The 16,818-nt window shown below is 47.2% G+C and overlaps 2 protein-coding genes and 1 long non-coding RNA gene across 3 annotated transcripts in view; 1 reads left to right on the forward strand and 2 right to left on the reverse strand.

Annotated features, from left to right (window-relative positions):
• LOC146754532 (uncharacterized) overlaps positions 1-16,818 on the forward strand; it is a 336,576-nt gene that overhangs the window by 190,463 nt on the left and 129,295 nt on the right. The window lies entirely within an intron of this gene.
• The window catches only part of LOC146754534 (uncharacterized), a 329,845-nt gene that overhangs the window by 87,632 nt on the left and 225,395 nt on the right, over positions 1-16,818 (reverse strand). The window lies entirely within an intron of this gene.
• Positions 332-6,234, reverse strand: LOC146754536 (uncharacterized). Its single transcript, XR_014938848.1, has 2 exons — positions 6,203-6,234; positions 332-643 (listed from the first exon to the last, which is right to left on the reverse strand). It is a non-coding gene; the product is annotated as an uncharacterized LOC146754536 (long non-coding RNA).

Below are 16,818 nucleotides of genomic sequence, written 5' to 3' on the forward strand. Positions count from 1 at the left end.
AGTATGATGCCTCATCTGTTCTAGGGTCGCATCCCGTGCCTTGTGCCCATTTCCCAATTCTAACAATCCCTGTTACTATTCCTGAATTCCCATATTCCCAACTACACCCTATGCCCGTTAAGTTTCGCCATCCCACCCCCACCCCCTTATCAAATTTTCTATCTACAAAGATTGACCTAGTAGAATCTAAGATTAGCAACTCAAACCTAGGACCTTTCTGTGGTTTGTCTTGTTTGTCTTCTAGACCAAACTTACATTTCCCATATTCCACCCAGCTTGGAATTGTCCAGTTTAGTGTTGCCACCCCATACATAGGCACTCTTCCCTCTCCTCTAGGGAGGGCCGTGCATATCCAGCAAGATTTATTGAAAGCCTGGCCAATTTTCTCAGTCATTTTCAGGTAGCTGTTCCCATGCCAGGCTACGACTGTTGTCACGGTCATGCTAAAAATTACCAAGCTGTTATACATGTTTTTGGATTTTGATCTTCAGTGGTCCTTCCTCTTTCACCGTCCACTGTTGTCTGGGAGCTTTCTTCAGGCGGGTGTGGTGTATCCAAGGCGTCAGTCCTTTCACCTTTGCTGCCGTGTGGGTGGTCAGGAGCACTTGGTAGGGCCCACTCCACTTTGGTTCCAGAGGTGAATCTGAGAGGGATTTAACATAAACATAGTCGCCTGGTAGTATATTATGCACTGGGCTATCTAGGCCCCGTGCCCTGGCCCCAAGTACTGTTTTTTCAATTTTCTTTAGTTGCTTTGTCAGATTTACCATGTATTCATTCAATACTTCTTCCCCAGTTTGCATAGAGATTCCCTTCTGTACAGGGTAAGGCCTCCCATAAAGGATTTCGAATGGGCTCAGTCCTTCCTTGGTTCGGGGTTTGGTACGAACTCGTAAGAGTGCCAGTGGTAATGCCTGAGGCCAGGGTATCCCAGCCTCTTGGCCCAATTTCACTATCTGTAATTTGATTAGGTGATTCATTTTTTCCACCTGACCGCTGGACTGCGGCCTGTATGGTGTATGTAGCTGCCAATCAATTCCCAATAGTGAACTTACTTGTTGGACCACTTTAGCATTAAAGTGTGGGCCACGATCTGATGAAATTGCTGCAGGGACCCCAAACCTCGGAATAATCTCATGTAACAGAGCCTTTGTTACCTCTCGAGCCCTGTTAGTCCTACAGGGGTACGCCTCTGGCCATCCCGAAAAGGTGTCTGTTAATACCAATAAATATCTGAACCCCCCTTTTCTTGGGAGTTCTGAGAAATCAATTTGCCACTGTTGTCCCGGGTAATTCCCTTTCCCTATCTGCCCTAGGGTGACTTTATGACCTGACTTGGGGTTATTCTGTAAACATATCTCGCATTGTTGTGTCACCTGCCTAATTGTGGAATACAAGTTCCGGGCAATTATTCTTTGGGCTAAATATTTATGCAGTGCCTCCACTCCCCAATGAGTTTTTCTGTGTTCAGCCATTATCACTGCCCACAGTATAGCCGTGGGAATAATGATTTTACCTTGTGGGGTAGTGGCCTATCCTCCCTCTCCCACTTGCCCTCCTAGATCTTCTATGAGAATTTTATCTTCCTTTGAGTATCTGGGTTCACTATCAATTTGGATTTTACCGTCTGGAATTAAAGAATGCATTTCCACCGGGTCTTCCCTTGCTGCTCATTTTGCCTCTCGATCTGCAAAAGCATTTCCTACTTCTTCCGGCATCTTTCCTTTCTGGTGTGCTCTGCAATGCATAATAGCCACCTTTCTTGGTCGATGAACTGCTTCCAGGAGCTTTAAAATTTCCTCGGCATGCTTAATGCCCTTTCCTTGTGTTGATAATAGTCCTCTCTCCTTCCATATTGCTCCATGGGCATGTACAACACTAAAAGCATACTTTGAATCTGTCCATATGTTGATTCTCTTTCCCTCTGCCAGCTCTAATGCTCGAGTTAGAGCTATGATTTCTGCCTTTTGTGCAGAGGTATTTGGGGTCAAGGCTTTTGATTCTATTACCTTGTTTGTAGTTGTCACAGCATAGCCTGCTTTGCGTACCCCCTGCAGCACAAAGCTGCTACCGTCAGTATACCAAGAGTCCTCAGCATCTTCTAGTGGTTCTTCTTTCAGGTCTGGTCGGCTGGAACACACCGCATCAATGGTTTCCAGGCAATCATGCAGTACTGGTTCTCCCGAGGTTCCACTAAGGAAGGATGCTGGGTTAACAATATTAGTTACTATTATTTCCACATCATCTTGTTCCATCAGGGTAGCTTGATACTTAAGGAGTCTCTGCGGTGAGAGCCAGTGCCCACCCTTCACTTCTAACACAGTTGAAACAGTGTGAGATGTCAAGACTGTGATTTTCTGCCCTAAAGTAAATTTACGTGCTTCCTGAACATTTAATACCAGTGCAGCTATTGCTCTCAAGCAGCTCGGCCACCCCCTGCTTACTTCATCCAGTTGTTTAGAAAAGTATGCTACTGCTGCTCTTCAATAAGGTCCCAAGTTCTGAGCCAGGACTCCCAAGGCTATTCCTTGTTTTTCATATGAGAATAGCCAGAATGGTTTTGTTGTGTCTGGCAACTCTAAGGCAGGAGCCTGCATGAGCTCACGCTTTAACTGTTTAAAGGCTCTTCTGCTTTCCCCATCCCAAGTGAGAGTATTGGGGTTAGTTTTTAAAAGTGCAAAGAGTGGTTTTACCAGAAGTCCATAGTTATGGATCCAGAGTCGACTCCAGCCTGTCATTCCCAGGAATGTGCGCAGCTCCTTTGCAGTCCGGGGCTCGGGGGTCTGACAAATGGCTTCCTTCCTCGCTGTTCCCAGCATCCTTAGTCCTGCTGTGATTTCGTAGCCCAAATAGACTACTTGTCGTTTCGCCACCTGGGCCTTCTGTGGGGAGACTCGATACCCATTAAGCCCCAGAAAATTCAGTAGACTGATAGTCCATGTTATGCACTCTTCTTCCGTTTCAGTAGCTATTAATAGATCATCTACATACTGTAACAGAACTCCTTTCTCAGAGGGGCGTTCCCATTGTTCCAAATCCTTGGCTAGCTGATTCCCAAAAATAGTTGGGCTATTCTTGAACCCTTGGGGAAGCACTGTCCATGTCAGTTGTGTTTTTCTGCCGGATTTAGGGTTCTCCCACTCAAATGCAAATAATAGCTGACTCTCTGGACTTAGGGGTAAGCAGAAGAATGCATCCTTTAGATCCAGTACGGTAAACCAAGCCAATTCACTAGATAGTTTTGTAAGCAGTGTATATGGGTTTGCTACCAGGGGATATAAATCTTCTACTATTTTATTGATTGCTCTCAGATCCTGTACTATACGGTAGTTCCTGTCTGGTTTCCTAATTGGGAGTATCGGGGTATTGTATTTAGATTCACATTCCACTAATAACCCATGTCTCATGAATTTATCAATTAATGGTTGTGCTCCCTCTCTATCTTCTATCCTTAGGGGGTATTGTTTAATTCGTGGGGGTTGAGCTCCTTGCTTTATATTAATTACCACAGGAGGGGCGTTTTTTGCACGCCCTGGGATTTCCGTTGCCCATACCCCTGGATAGACCTGATTACTGATTTCTTCTGGCATCCCTGTGTTTTCGGGAGTTGAGTTTGTTGTGATCAATGCTAGGCTCAGTACCTCAATTAAAGAATCATCCCTTACTTTAAACCGCATCTTTCCTGCCTCAAATTTTATTTCTGCCCCTAATAATTCTAAGAGATCCCGTCCTAAGAGGTGATGTGGTGAGTCAGGTAGGTATAAAAATCGATGTATCCCTACCTGCTTCCCCAATTTATATTTCAGAAGTTTAAGGAAGTAAGCCTTTTCGGGTTGACCAGTGGCCCCTTTTACAGTCATAAATTCTTTACTTAATGGAGTTAATTCTTCATTTAGTACTGAACAAGCCGCACCAGTATCTATTAAAAATTCTACACTCTTCTGTTTCTTCCCTAGCTTTATCTTAACCAGTGAATCCGCCAGGGTAGACTTGCCCGGTTCCAGTCAATCCTCCTTTACGGGGGCTTGGAACTTAGTCCATGCCCCCCTTTTCTGTTTTCTCAGTGGGCATTCATTTTTCCAGTGTCCTTTTTTCTGGCAGATGGCACATTGGTCCTTTTCCAGGGGCTTTCTTGTTCTGCACATTTCACCCCTCCCTGTCCCTTGCAAAGCTGCAATCAGTATCTGTCTGTCCTTTTTCCTATCTTCCTCCTCCCGATTGCTAAACACTCTCCAAGCTACTTCTAGCAAACTTTCCAAATTTCTATTGGCCGGTGCTGGTAATTTTTGTAGCTTCTTTCTTATATCCCCTGCAGACTGCCCTGTGAATAGTGACACCAACTGATGAATACCTTCCTCTGAATTTGGATCCAGGGAGGTATGTTTTCTCATTACATTCCTCAGCCTTTCAAGGAATTCCGAGGGAGTTTCCTGGGGACCCTGTTTCACTTCAAATAATTTAGACCAGTTCACTGTTCTGGGGATAGCTCTTTCTACTCCCTTTATTACCCATTCTCGGTATCTCTCCAAAAGCTCCCTGCTATGATCTGTATTTGGGTCCCAGCGAGGGTTTTGTAATGGGAAATAGTCTTTAATATCTTCATCTGTTCCTCGCAAACTATCCTCAAGCAGGGTTTGTGCTGTTCTTAGAACCAGTTGTTTTTCTGTTTCAGTCAGTTGATCTAACAGCAACTGAATATCATTCCAGTCTGGTTCAAATTGTCTAACTAAAAACTGCATTTGTCTTGCTACCTTTGATGGGTCATCTCGGTAGTTTTTACAAACCTCCTTCCAAGACTCTAAGTCAAATGAAGAGAACGGAACTTTAACTAACATTGTACCCCCCTCTGGACGTACCACTTCCCTCAACGGAGCTATTGTTAACGGCTGCTGGCTTCGGGTACATGAGGCTACTGGGGAGGCAGGAGGCTCAGGGGGTGAAGGGAGGGCCAAGGGTGAAGGGGGTGAAGGAGGATTAGAATCCTCAAGGGAAGGCATTTCTGGATCTAGTGGGATTTCCTCATTTCTCACCCTCATTGTCCGCTGAACCTGGAGATATTCCAACAATTCTTCAGGCTCCCTAACCTTGCCTGTCTTTGTGCACTGCTGTCCGATACTAGAGGACGAGCAGCAGCGTTTTATTTTACTTTCTTTTGCCTCCCGCCGTACTTTTTCTATAGTTAGTACAAAAGGATCTTGTGGCGGTCCCATTCCACACTCTTTCTGCCATTCCGGGTGGTTGCGGAGGGTGAAGAACATATCTGCATATGCTACCTCCTCCCACTTATTTTCTCTCCTCAGAAACAACATAAGCTGCAAGATTGTATTATATTTTACTGTTCCATTTAGAGGCCATTTCTCCCCTTCCTCCAGCTTATACACCAACCACCACTGATTACAATATTTAATCAAGTTTTTCCGACTCAGGGTTCCTCTTGATTTCCCAGCAATATCTCACCAGTGTGCCAGTATACAACCCAGGGGTGAGCGCGCAGGGACCTCTTTGCTCTGTGATTTTCCCATCGTAACTTAATATAAACCACCGTATTCTTTTATAAGTAAAACCACTTCTGACACAACAGCATTGTTATGACTTATGACCACGTACTTTACAACAACCGGTAACTAATAATACAAAATAAACACGTATTAAAACAAAGACAAACAAGTATTGGTGACAGCTTTCGCTTCGTCCGTCCCCGGCCGTTTCCCTCGCGGGAGGACGGAACCGCGGGTCGGGACTCCGCACTCGCCCCGCAGCTACGCAGCATCTCACTCACACCACACTCACACGACAATTCAGAATTACAGAATTTAAAAAAAACAGAATTACAATATATCATTTGTTAAGCTTAACCAAAGATGTTAAGAACACCGGTGCTAGTTGTTGACTTAGGTCACCTATATAAACAGCGCTGTACCATACCAATTATCCCAGGATTACCCAAATCACCCTGTACCAGAGAGCAGACAAGCTCTGCCCAATTAGCAATCACTTGAATGAGAGCAATAGCCCTTTTACCATGCATACGACTTACTGGCCCCTTTGTAGGCACTCCCTAGGGAGTCCTCCTAACCCAGCCGGCAACCTAACCTAACCCGTGAGCTCACGTCCCTAGGGGGGGAGCACGCCGATTCCTCTGTGCCCTGCGTAGGATGTTTCCTCACGACTTACGGGACCCCCGTTTCCCAGTTTCACATACCTTTCCGCCGACAGATGGTTCTTGTCTGCTCCCGCAGTGATCAGATGAGGGAGGGGAGTCCTTCCGAGAAATCTCGGGGTGCGCGAAAGGCGTCCCCCTTCTCAGCTGGTCCCGCAGCCAAACAGAGGTAGTCCCATCTGGGGTGCCAAATGGACTTGCGGAATCAAACTCTATAATCCAGAGATGGGTTATAAAGCAGGTATGTTTATTCCAGCGTTGCGCAGCGCCGGGTGCAAGGGGGATAGCTCCACCAAACTTGCACACCGTAAGGAGAAAAGTGTGTTACAGATATAGGTTAAGCTAATACATAATCAATAGTCTCCTCCTCAGTTTGATTACATATTCATTACATTCCCTATGGCTCCGTTCCCCGCAACCCCATTCCCTCATTCCCCCTGACCCCATTCCCCGCGACCCTTGCCGTTGTTTTGGGGTGAAATTCTTCTTCTGTTTTCTTCTTGGTGTTATCTGCTGGTACCATTCTCCCAGGTAAGCATCGTCTTGCCCGGGGGTATCTAATCCTTCTTCTTGTCAGAGGTCTCTGGACAGTTTCTTCTTATCTTTATTGCCCTCTTCTCTGGTTTTCTTTTGACTAAGTGTCTGTAATTCCCCCTTTCCCTGCCCTTTTAAATGTAAACTATCTACAGTTACCCTTTGTCTTGGTTTCTGTTAAGTTCCCCTTTCCCTTTCTATAGCAAAGTGTTACCTTACCACCATTTTGAGGCTTTGCTCACTCTTCACTGTGTCTCAGCGCAGGATATGGGGTGTGAGAAGGGCTCAGTCTGAACAAGCAGTCAGTTACAGTGAAACTCTGAACTTCAGATCTCTGAGTTCCAGTGCCCTCCTGTGCACACTCTCCCATAGTTTAATGTCCTCTGTGGTGCCCAGAAGTGCACCCAGTGATCCAGGTGAGGCTGTAGCAGTGCAGAGCAGACAGGGATGATCCTTTACCTCACCCAGATTGCAATAACTTGCTTGATGCACTCCAGGGGACCGTTTGCCTTCCTTGCTGCCTAGGCACACTGCTGACTCACGTTCAGTTAGATGTTGTGCAGGACCCCCAGTCCTTTTCAGTCATACCGCTCTCCAGTGTCCCATACCTAGTCAGTGTGCATGTCCAGTGTTGCCCCTACCCAGGTGCACAATCAGGCACTTGTTCTTGTTATATTTTATGGACCTGGTGCCGTATGCAGTATATTCTGTGCAGAAGGGTACTGTGAGAAATAGTCTCAAAAGCTCTACTGGTAACCTCAACTATCTACCCTTGGTCAACCAATTTGGTAACCTTGTCATGAAAAGACCTACAGTTAAACAGGACCTTCCCCTCAGGAAGTTGTGTTGGCTGTGACCAATGACCCAATTGTTCGTCAGGTGTTTTTCAGTCACTCCCACCATCACTTTCTCCATAATTTTACCAAGAACTGGAGTGAGACTGAGAGGTCCATAATTGCCCCTGTCATCTTTCTTGCTCTTCCTTACAATGAGACAACATTTTCCAGCTTCCTGTCAGCTGGCATGACCCTAGACTTCTTTAGATGCCATTGAAATGAGAGCCCAGAACATACTAAGGTGTCATCAGTGCAAGAACGTAGATGTGCCATAGCTTTGCAATGCCTTGAACTCCAGAGTATGCCACAGATGGTGCAGAGAGGAAGATCTGCCTCTTCTGTTGTGAGCTCATTCATTTGGTAAGCAGAATAACACTATCTGATACATGGGGACTGTGTCTCTGCTCTGCTCTGCTCTGCTCACAGAGGAACGGTGTGGGGGCTTGCTCTCATGTCAGTGCAGATAAACTCACTTTCTCTTTAACCCTTTTTTCCTCTGTAAACTCTTCCACTATTTGTACCCTCAGATACACTTCCACATAGCCTCAAGTACATTTCCACGTGCCAGTAACAATTACACTGTCTTATACTATCAAAACAGTTTGTCAAACAACGTTGCAGCAGGGAAGCCCATGGGATACCAGGGATACTCGTGATATGATGGATCTCCCATGTTGCTAACCATTTCTTTGTTGAGCGAGACATGAAACAGGACCCATTATCGTTCTTGATCTGACAAAGTTGGCCAACTACAGCAATAGCAACAGTCCAGTGACTCTGTGCTGCCGATGAGTTTGCTTTATCATGCTGACTGGCTACAATGACAGTTGAAGACGTGTCCACTGTTAACGCCAACAATTTGCGGGGCCCCGTGCAGTCTTCTCAAGTGAAATCCTTCTGCCAGACCTGCAATGGGGCAGGACTACGAGGGTTCACTCCCACCCCTATCACCAGCGCTGAATTGCAAAGAGGGCATGTTTGGGCAACATCGTGTGCAACAGACAGCGGAATGGAGCAAGTCCTAGATAGCGTATGGGCACCTATTTGAAGGGTGGAGTGAAGATCACAGGCATCCTGAACTGTAAAAATGTGTGTACTAGCAGCTCTATCTGCTACCTCATTGCCTGTGGTGAAGAAACCTGGCACCTCAGAGTGGCTATGCACATGGAAGATTGCAATAGGGGCTATGCAGGTAGCCAGGCCTTCTTCCAAAACACCAGCAGCTTTTGTACTTGGGAAGCCCTCTCGGCCCATCCTGGTCAGCTGATTGGCAGCAAATGTGGAATCAGTGACAATATTACAGGGTATCTCCAGCCAAAAGTGAACTGAAACTGCTACGGCCATTACTTCAAGCATCTGCACACTAACCACTGGGTCTACGAAAATAGCGGTCTGCCAGTTATTATTAGATGCTTGCCAAACCACTGCCCCCTGGCCTGTTCTTGAAGAGGCATCTGTGAACAGTGTAGGCCCCTCAAGCGGAGAGGTTTGAACTCGAAACCACAGAGAAACATCCAGAGGTTTAGCTACATCAAAGATAGGCAGGGTGTCCGAGGACGTGATCGTCCCTCCGAAGTCCTGTAACCCTGTGAGGAGGCTCTCAGGGAGCGGCTGTACATCACAAAACACACTCGGCAAGTATCAGGCTCTTTCCCCAGGACCTGTAATGAAAGCAGTCAGGATCTCCTGAGCAGCACTGCTAGTATCTCAGTCCAAGATGTGTAGGCACGTGTAGGCTGTAGCGAAAACAGCCACCAAAGCAGTTGTGGTTTAGCATCGAGGGAATGGTCCAGCATAGCAGCGGCACCTGCCTCGCACCTACAAACAGCTATTTCAAGGGCCTGGGCAGGATCCCACCGCTTAAGCAACTTTTCCATACAGCTCTGTAAGATCTCTTGCCAAGCTGCAGCCATCTAGGGGGTCAGTTCTCGGGACTCCCTTGGGTTAGACCCTCTCAGCTGATCATAAAAGGGCTTCATTAATTGTGGAGATATTCCCAAGGCGCCCTGAACCCACTGGAGGGCTCCCAACAATTTCTGTATGTCCCATAGTTACTCTATATGTGGCTGAATATCAAGGCCATCAGGTTGCACCATTCAGGACCAAACTTATACCCCAGGTATTCAACTCCTGGGCCTCTCTGTACTTTGTGCTCCGAAACAGTGAACCCAGCAGCAGTAAGCGTGGTGATTACCTGTGTTTCAAGTGTCTGTAACCCTAACTCGGTAGGGGCTGCAAGCAAAAGGTTATCCATGTAATGCAGGATCATATATTGAGGGAAATCTCACCTGATTGATTCTAACACTCCGCCTACTGCTAACTAACAGATCATGGTGGATACGTCATTCCTTGCGGGAGGACACACCACTGAAATCTCTTAGCGGGACTTTAATAATTGAGTGTCGATACCATGAAGGCAAACGTCTCCCAATCTTCTTCTGCGAGGGGAATGGAGAAAAAGCAGTCTTTAAGATCTATGACCACCAGTGGCCATTCTTTGGATATAGCTGATAACACTGGCCCTCATTGCTGTACTGCTCTGAAAGGTACTAATTGGGCACAGCAAGCGAAAGGCACCAGAGCGTTTCTTGATGACAAAGATCAGAGTGTGCCATTGACTGAGGGAGGGAACTATATGTCCAAATGGAAGCTCTTGTGAGACTAACTGTTGGAGTGCATCAAGTTTATCATGAGGAAGTGGACACTGATCTACCCAAACGGGGCATGCGTCCTGTTTCCACCGCAATGGGATTGCATGTGTGGTAGACAATTGGTAGACAGTGGTCTATATTATAAATTTGTAATATGTGCACCCACGCTGTTTATGAAATCCTGTCCTAGTTGACTCCCTGGTATTTTGGTAATAAGCGGAACAAGCAAAGCCAGTTTTTCCAGCGAGCCGTCTCTGTTAACTATGACAGTTTCCACCTCAGCCAGGGACCTTTTAGAGGTGGTCACTCCCACCCCTCTAATCACCTGAGAGGGGCCCACTGGCCAAGCTTCAGGCCAGTCCTTATGTAACATCCCATCCGCTCCCGAATCAATAAGCGCTGTAATCAGAACGGAGTAACAACCTGAGAAGTCAGGCGGCAAGTCAAGGTAGGACATGAAAGCCCTGACTAAGGGGCGATCTTGACCGTCTAGTGTTAACACCATGGTATGTGTGTTATGAACTTCAAGGGTGAAGCTGGCATAACCAGTGGGTTGAGTATAGGTGTTGTTGATGGCCCTTTCTGTGGAATGTGGGAGGGGCGTCGGGCCTGTGCCCCCCCCCCATCCCCCCCGTTTCCCTGTGGCTGGACTCTGTGGTTTCTGCATGGCCAAGCGGTATGTCCTCCCTTACCACACAGCTGACAAGCAATTTTTTCTCTCTCTGCTGACATGCAATTTTTTCTCTCTCTCCCCCACTTGTAGCTTTACACTGAGCCTTAATTTGACCATACTGGCCACACTGATAACAAGGGCCTTTGGAAGGCTCTATGGCTCGCAGTGGTACAGAAGCTGCAGCCATCACATTAGTGATAGCATCTGCAAGCCCCTCGTTGGTTAAGGTTGCGGACTTCTGCTTATCCAGAAGCAATATTATTAAAGTTATTATATTATTAAGGTTATTATTCATCACTTCACAGAACGCCTCTACGGCCACCGAAAAGCCTTTTTCTTCCACCTCTTCTCTTATTTTTAACCAATCTGTGATCGGGCCACACCAGCATCCTCTGGTCCCCATCGCAGCCTTACGACCATTCACCACATTCACTGGGGGGGGGCTGTCTCGCTCCAATTTAGGAGTGAGGCATAGGTTCTTTTGATATGTTATGCCTGGCGTGAGATTAAGAAGAAGAGCATTCAAATGTTGATCCGACCAGTTTATTAGAAATGATAGACAATTGAGGGGATGGGGAAGGGAGAGCGACGAATATCAAAATTAGGGTGATGGGAAGGGAAAGTAGGCGATAGAAAAAGGTAGAAAAGAGCAAGAATTACGTTAAAGCGGGTAATAGTCACCTCCTGGATGCAGCAGTGTCCCGTAGCACGTTGTTAACGTTGGTCTGGGGCAAAACAAGCGTAGGGGAGAGCAGCAGCAGTGTAGCAGGCCGCAAACAGCAGATCGGTGAAACGCAGAGAAAGTGGTCAACGTAGCGAGGTCTCAAGAAGCAGAGTCTCGGGCAGCGAGGTCTCACGAAGCAGAGTCTCGAGCAGCAATCTCAGAAGAGACAGTAGGCAGCAGTAGGACAACGGTGGAGGAATCTGAGGTCAGATACCTAGAAAACCTAAAAGGTTCTTCAGCATGCAGGCATCTTCTTCAGCATGCAGGCGTTCATGTAGAGAGGCATTTGATGACAGAAAACCTCCTTGTTTCCGTAGTGAGGCATCTGGTGTCAGAAAACCTCCATTCGGGGTTTGTACGTGCCCTTTTTATCCTTCTTCTTCCCAGCTTTCGTGACATTTCTGGAAGGCTTGGGTCAGAGTCATGTGAATTCCTCGGAGATGGCCATCTTCCTTGAGATAGGCCCACACAAAAAGACCACTTTAGGGCCATTAACCTGCATCTTATCTCCCTTTCATAGCTCCCGGACTTGTCCATCTCTTGAACAAAGGGATTTCTCGAACCTTGGTTCCTGTGTGTCTCAGACAAAGGGAACCCTGGAACCTTGGCCAGGACTTGCCTGAACTTGTCCATTTCAGCAAACTTTGAGACAGTAATGTAAAAAGCATGGTCTCTTACAGAGGCAGAAGAACCACCCCTTTCTGGCCTTACGAGCTCCACCCCTTTCTCTTCCCCCTTTCCCCCTCCAACAGGAGAGGTAGAGTTACACAATAATGGGTATAATGACTGCCAAGGATATGGGGCGGGGATTCAAGCTCATGCAGTGGAATGTTGCTGGCAGATAAAGGTGCTGTTGGTTGAAGCTAGTCACCTTGCCTTTTGTCTTTTGTTAGTTGTGCGAGTGTGATACAGTGCACCGTCTACCCCAGTATAGCACCCACACAGGGGGATAAAACACAACAGTCTTGCCTCACAAGGGGCACCACTGGTGGCATATGGTTCTTCAAGCCTGTGCGCTAACCCTTGCGTGTCTGAACAACCGCTTGGTCGGGGCCAATAACTGCGGGCATACACCAATCTGGTGTATTTGCAAAATACAGTATTACACAAAATCAAAAATACAAACACGAATAAAAGATAAAGAACCATCACAGGGAATCTTGTGAGGAAGATGTGCACTTTATGGAACCTGGAATAGTGCATATTGCAACACCCTGCTGAGAGCGTGCTTGATCTCCCTGTTCCTCAAGCTTTAGATAATAGGGTTCAGTGCTGGAGGAACCACTAAGTACAGAAGTGCAACTGTCAGATCCAGGAGTGGGGAGGAAAGTGAAGGGAGCTTCAGGTAGGCAAAAAAGGCAGTGATGAGAAAGAGGGAGACCACGGCCAGGTGAGGAAGGCACGTGGAGAAGGCTTTGTGCCGTCCCTGCTCAGAGGGCATCCTCAGCACGGCAATGAAGATCTGCACATAGGACACCACTTTGAAAACAAAGCACCAAAACATTAAGCTGATACTAAAAATTTGGGAGATGCAGGCTGTGCTGTGCACAAGAGCTGCTCCTGGGCACAGCTGTCTCTCTGCAGCTTTGCCCACATGTATGAGCTCCCTGTATCCCAGGAGCCCAGCCCAGATCAGCACACTCGAGGATTTGAGTTTCTCTTCCTCACTGCTTCCCCTGGAGATTTCCCTGGGGCTCCATGGCTGAAAGCTCTTGATAGACAGCAGGCTCATCTCTGCTGAATGCATTTGGATGACATATTATTTATTCATCAGTGGACAGACTGATTCCAGAGGCATGGCTTTGAGTTGCGGAATCAAACTCTATAACCCAGAGTTAGGTTATAAAGTAGGAATATGTTTATCAGGCACCTGGTGTAAGGGGATCATTCTTATCTTGCATACCTGCAAGCAGAAGTGTTATATATTTGAAAGCCAAACAGATACATATCCAACAAATTTCCTGGAACTCATCTTCATATTCATTATTTTCCTGAAACTCATTTACATTCTGCCTGAGTGCACCAGGGGACGGACACATGTGTGGGACATTTGGGTCAGGGGTACTCGGTGCGTGTGTCTGTTCTGTGTGCTCTGAGCTGTGGATGTCCAGAATGTAGGGGGCTAGCCTAGCTGGTTTGCCATTCAATCAACGCAGGTCTTTAGCATCGTGGCAACATTTGGTGACCCCAATTTGATACAACTGAGTGCACACTCGTGGTGAGAGAAGGCTGCTCATTATGGCTTCATTGAAGCGAGTGGTGAGTATGCTAACAGGGACAGGGCAGAATGTGGACTATCCAGTCCATGAAAAGGAACTGAAGCCGCTAATACACTGGATGATGAAGAAGCGGTTTGGCTCAACCCCTGGGGAATGCATTAGAAAAGGTAATTTAGAGAAGGCGGGAGGATAACTATTCCAGAACTATTCTTGCACTGGTAGTAAAGAAGCAGCAAATCTGCTTCCAGCCTTTGGGTCATTGCAATGTCTTTTTTCCTGGGCGGAGGAATCACAGCAGCTATGGAAAGCAGTGTATGACTGCTTGTCTAATAAGGTTTGTCCCAAGTCTGAGTCTGACAACCTTGCCACTCCCTCAGACGCGGCACTGGACAAGGGGAATCAGATGGAGCCTGTGGCTGGTGAAATACCAAATACCGATGCCAAAGCGACTTTAGATCAGGAACCATCAACAGGGGTGGGAGGGGAGGAGTCAAAGAAGTCGGACGAGAACAGTTCAAGAAGGGCTGTGGTGGTTGCTGTAACTTCAGCCTTAATGGATCCTAAGTCCCCTGTGGCACAAATTTTGATGAAACTGTCCAGCATTACGTCAAGGAGATCTGTGATCTGTTCAAGGCTTCCCCATATTCTAGCCTGAATAGAAGGATACATCTGCTTTTCATTTACTGTTATTGTTATAGGCTTAGCTAGGATAGCAGTGACTCGCTGACGCTTTGCATTGTCATTGTGTTTGCAGAATCAGACCAGATTGGACGGCCAGGGAGTCATATACTCCAGACAAAGATGTTTCAGTTCAAGACTAGATTTCTTAAATCCTGAAATACAATCTTCCATGAACTCCAGGGTAAGACCTCTACATTGCCTATCCTTGATTCTTTCACTTCTGCTCAACCATGTGGCATCTCCTTTCTGGAAAGAGTTGGCCACTCTGACTTCCCACCGGGAGAATGGCGTGATATGCCTGGCCTTATCACTGTAGGGGACCCTTTCTCACTCTGCTCATTTGGGGTTTCCCTCCTTGGGTATTTCTTGAAGCCAGGGAACTACAGCGCAAGACTTAATATCTCAGTTTTTACCTTCAATGTGTCGGTAAACAACACCTGACATGCCAGGACCCTTGGCGAGCCCTCATTTGCACCTACTCAGTGGCTGTGCCGTGCAACATGCCAGGGGCATTTTGAGTGCTGGTGGATGAGGAGGATGAGGAAGAGGAGGAACTTCAGAGGGTGCTGCTCCACCCTCCATTGGCCACTAACCAAGGTCACCGGGATTGCAGTAATGACTGAGGTTCTTAACACGCTCAAAAGGAATAGAACCTCCGACGGGGAAAAGAACACTACTACCACCCTGCAGTGAGTGAAGGATGCTTTGCAGAGGCTCTTAGAAAAGAAAGGGTACATCAGTCGCGACTTGTGGGGCAGCAAGCTGGGTATCTCTGACTTCTGGAATTGGTTGTGGTTTGGTGGTGTTCATGGCACTGTGCTCATGTGTCTGGAAATTGGCTCTGTGATCTTATGCTTTACACTAACTGTTATCTGGCTCATCCAAGGCCTCATCAGGAGGCAGGTGATGGCCGCACAGTACGTGCTGCTTGCAATCCAAGAGTCATAAGTGCCATAGTTGAAGCTGTGACGTGATTGATGCGTTTTGTCACAGAGTTCTCTCTAGAGCTCACTCCGTGACAGTGGAAATAAACCCGGGGAGAGAAGGGACAAAGTACATCCCTGCTCTAACAGCGTGGTACTGCACAGAGGCACGGCCCGGCCACGTGCGCTCCAAGAGAGTGGATGGTGAGGGAGATTGCGAATAGGAATTTCCCCCTAGGGAGGGAAAAAATGAAAAAAAAACAACGATCTGAGAACAAGCGGCATTTTAATGAACCCTGTGACACTAAACAGCAAAGAGAGAGTTTCAACAAGGAGAAAAAAAAGGCGAAATCTCACCGATAGGCTGTGGGAGGTGGGAAGTTCCAATTACGCTGTCTCCTGCAGGGAACCGGCTTAGACCCCAACCCCTTCCTGACCTTCCCTCCAGTGCCACTTCCCTCCCCCCATGCCCATTTAAGGTAGTCCACAGAAAAAGAAAAGAAAGAAAAACGTTGTCCCCTTAACTCCCATTATCCCACATGACATTCTGATGTGGAATAGCAATACCAACCAAATTACAAAACCACAACAGCGAGCTTTCCCGGCCTTGCTCACTAACCAGCCGAAGCCTGCCTTGCCATATGGATGTGATCCCTCCAGGCAGAAGCTCTGCTGTACGTACCCTCAGGGTCAGGAGGAGAGGCCTGTCAAGTCCAAGCCTTACCCGGCCGTGCTGCAGCCTGCTGGCCAGGCCATCCTTGTTGGGCCCCTTGGAGTCCATTTTGAGCTCCCACAGCGCACACGGGAGCCCTGCCTTTGGAAGCAACCTCTTCAGCCCTGCCGAATGTCTGTCATTGGTCGCAGCCAACACAAGTTCAAAAGGAGACGGTCCTGTTTAACTATAGATCCTTTTATGACTTAGTTATGCATTTAGCCGAACAAGGGAAGCCAGTTGATGTTATCCTTGAAGATTTCAGAAGAGCTTCTGAGACTATTTCTCACAGTACTCTTCTGTACAGAATGTACTGCATATGGCTAAACACAAACATAACGTGGTAGGTGAACAGCTGGTCAATAGGTCAGGCCCAAAGGATTGTAGTAATTGGGTTCCATCAGGCTGGTAGATGGTTGTTGTATTAGGCGAAATCGGACCCTCGGGATGTAACGTGATAGGCCCTCCCCTGCTGGGTCATGCATATGTAAAAAAGATAAAGATGAAACTGGATACCTATATAAGGGACCCTCACATTCCAATAAACGCCATTTTACCACTGATCATATTGGTGTAACAAACAGCTGTGACTTGGTCGGGGCCGTCGATACACATTCACAAAGGGACTTGACTTTCCAGGTTACCAGATCGAGGTAACAAATGGTGCCCCGTGTGAGGAAAGTCCTGGAGGTGAGTGTGCGACGG

This window comes from Coturnix japonica, chromosome W, assembly GCF_054131305.1.
Source record: "Coturnix japonica strain WE chromosome W, WE-NBRP24, whole genome shotgun sequence".
Taxonomy (NCBI): domain Eukaryota; kingdom Metazoa; phylum Chordata; class Aves; order Galliformes; family Phasianidae; genus Coturnix; species Coturnix japonica.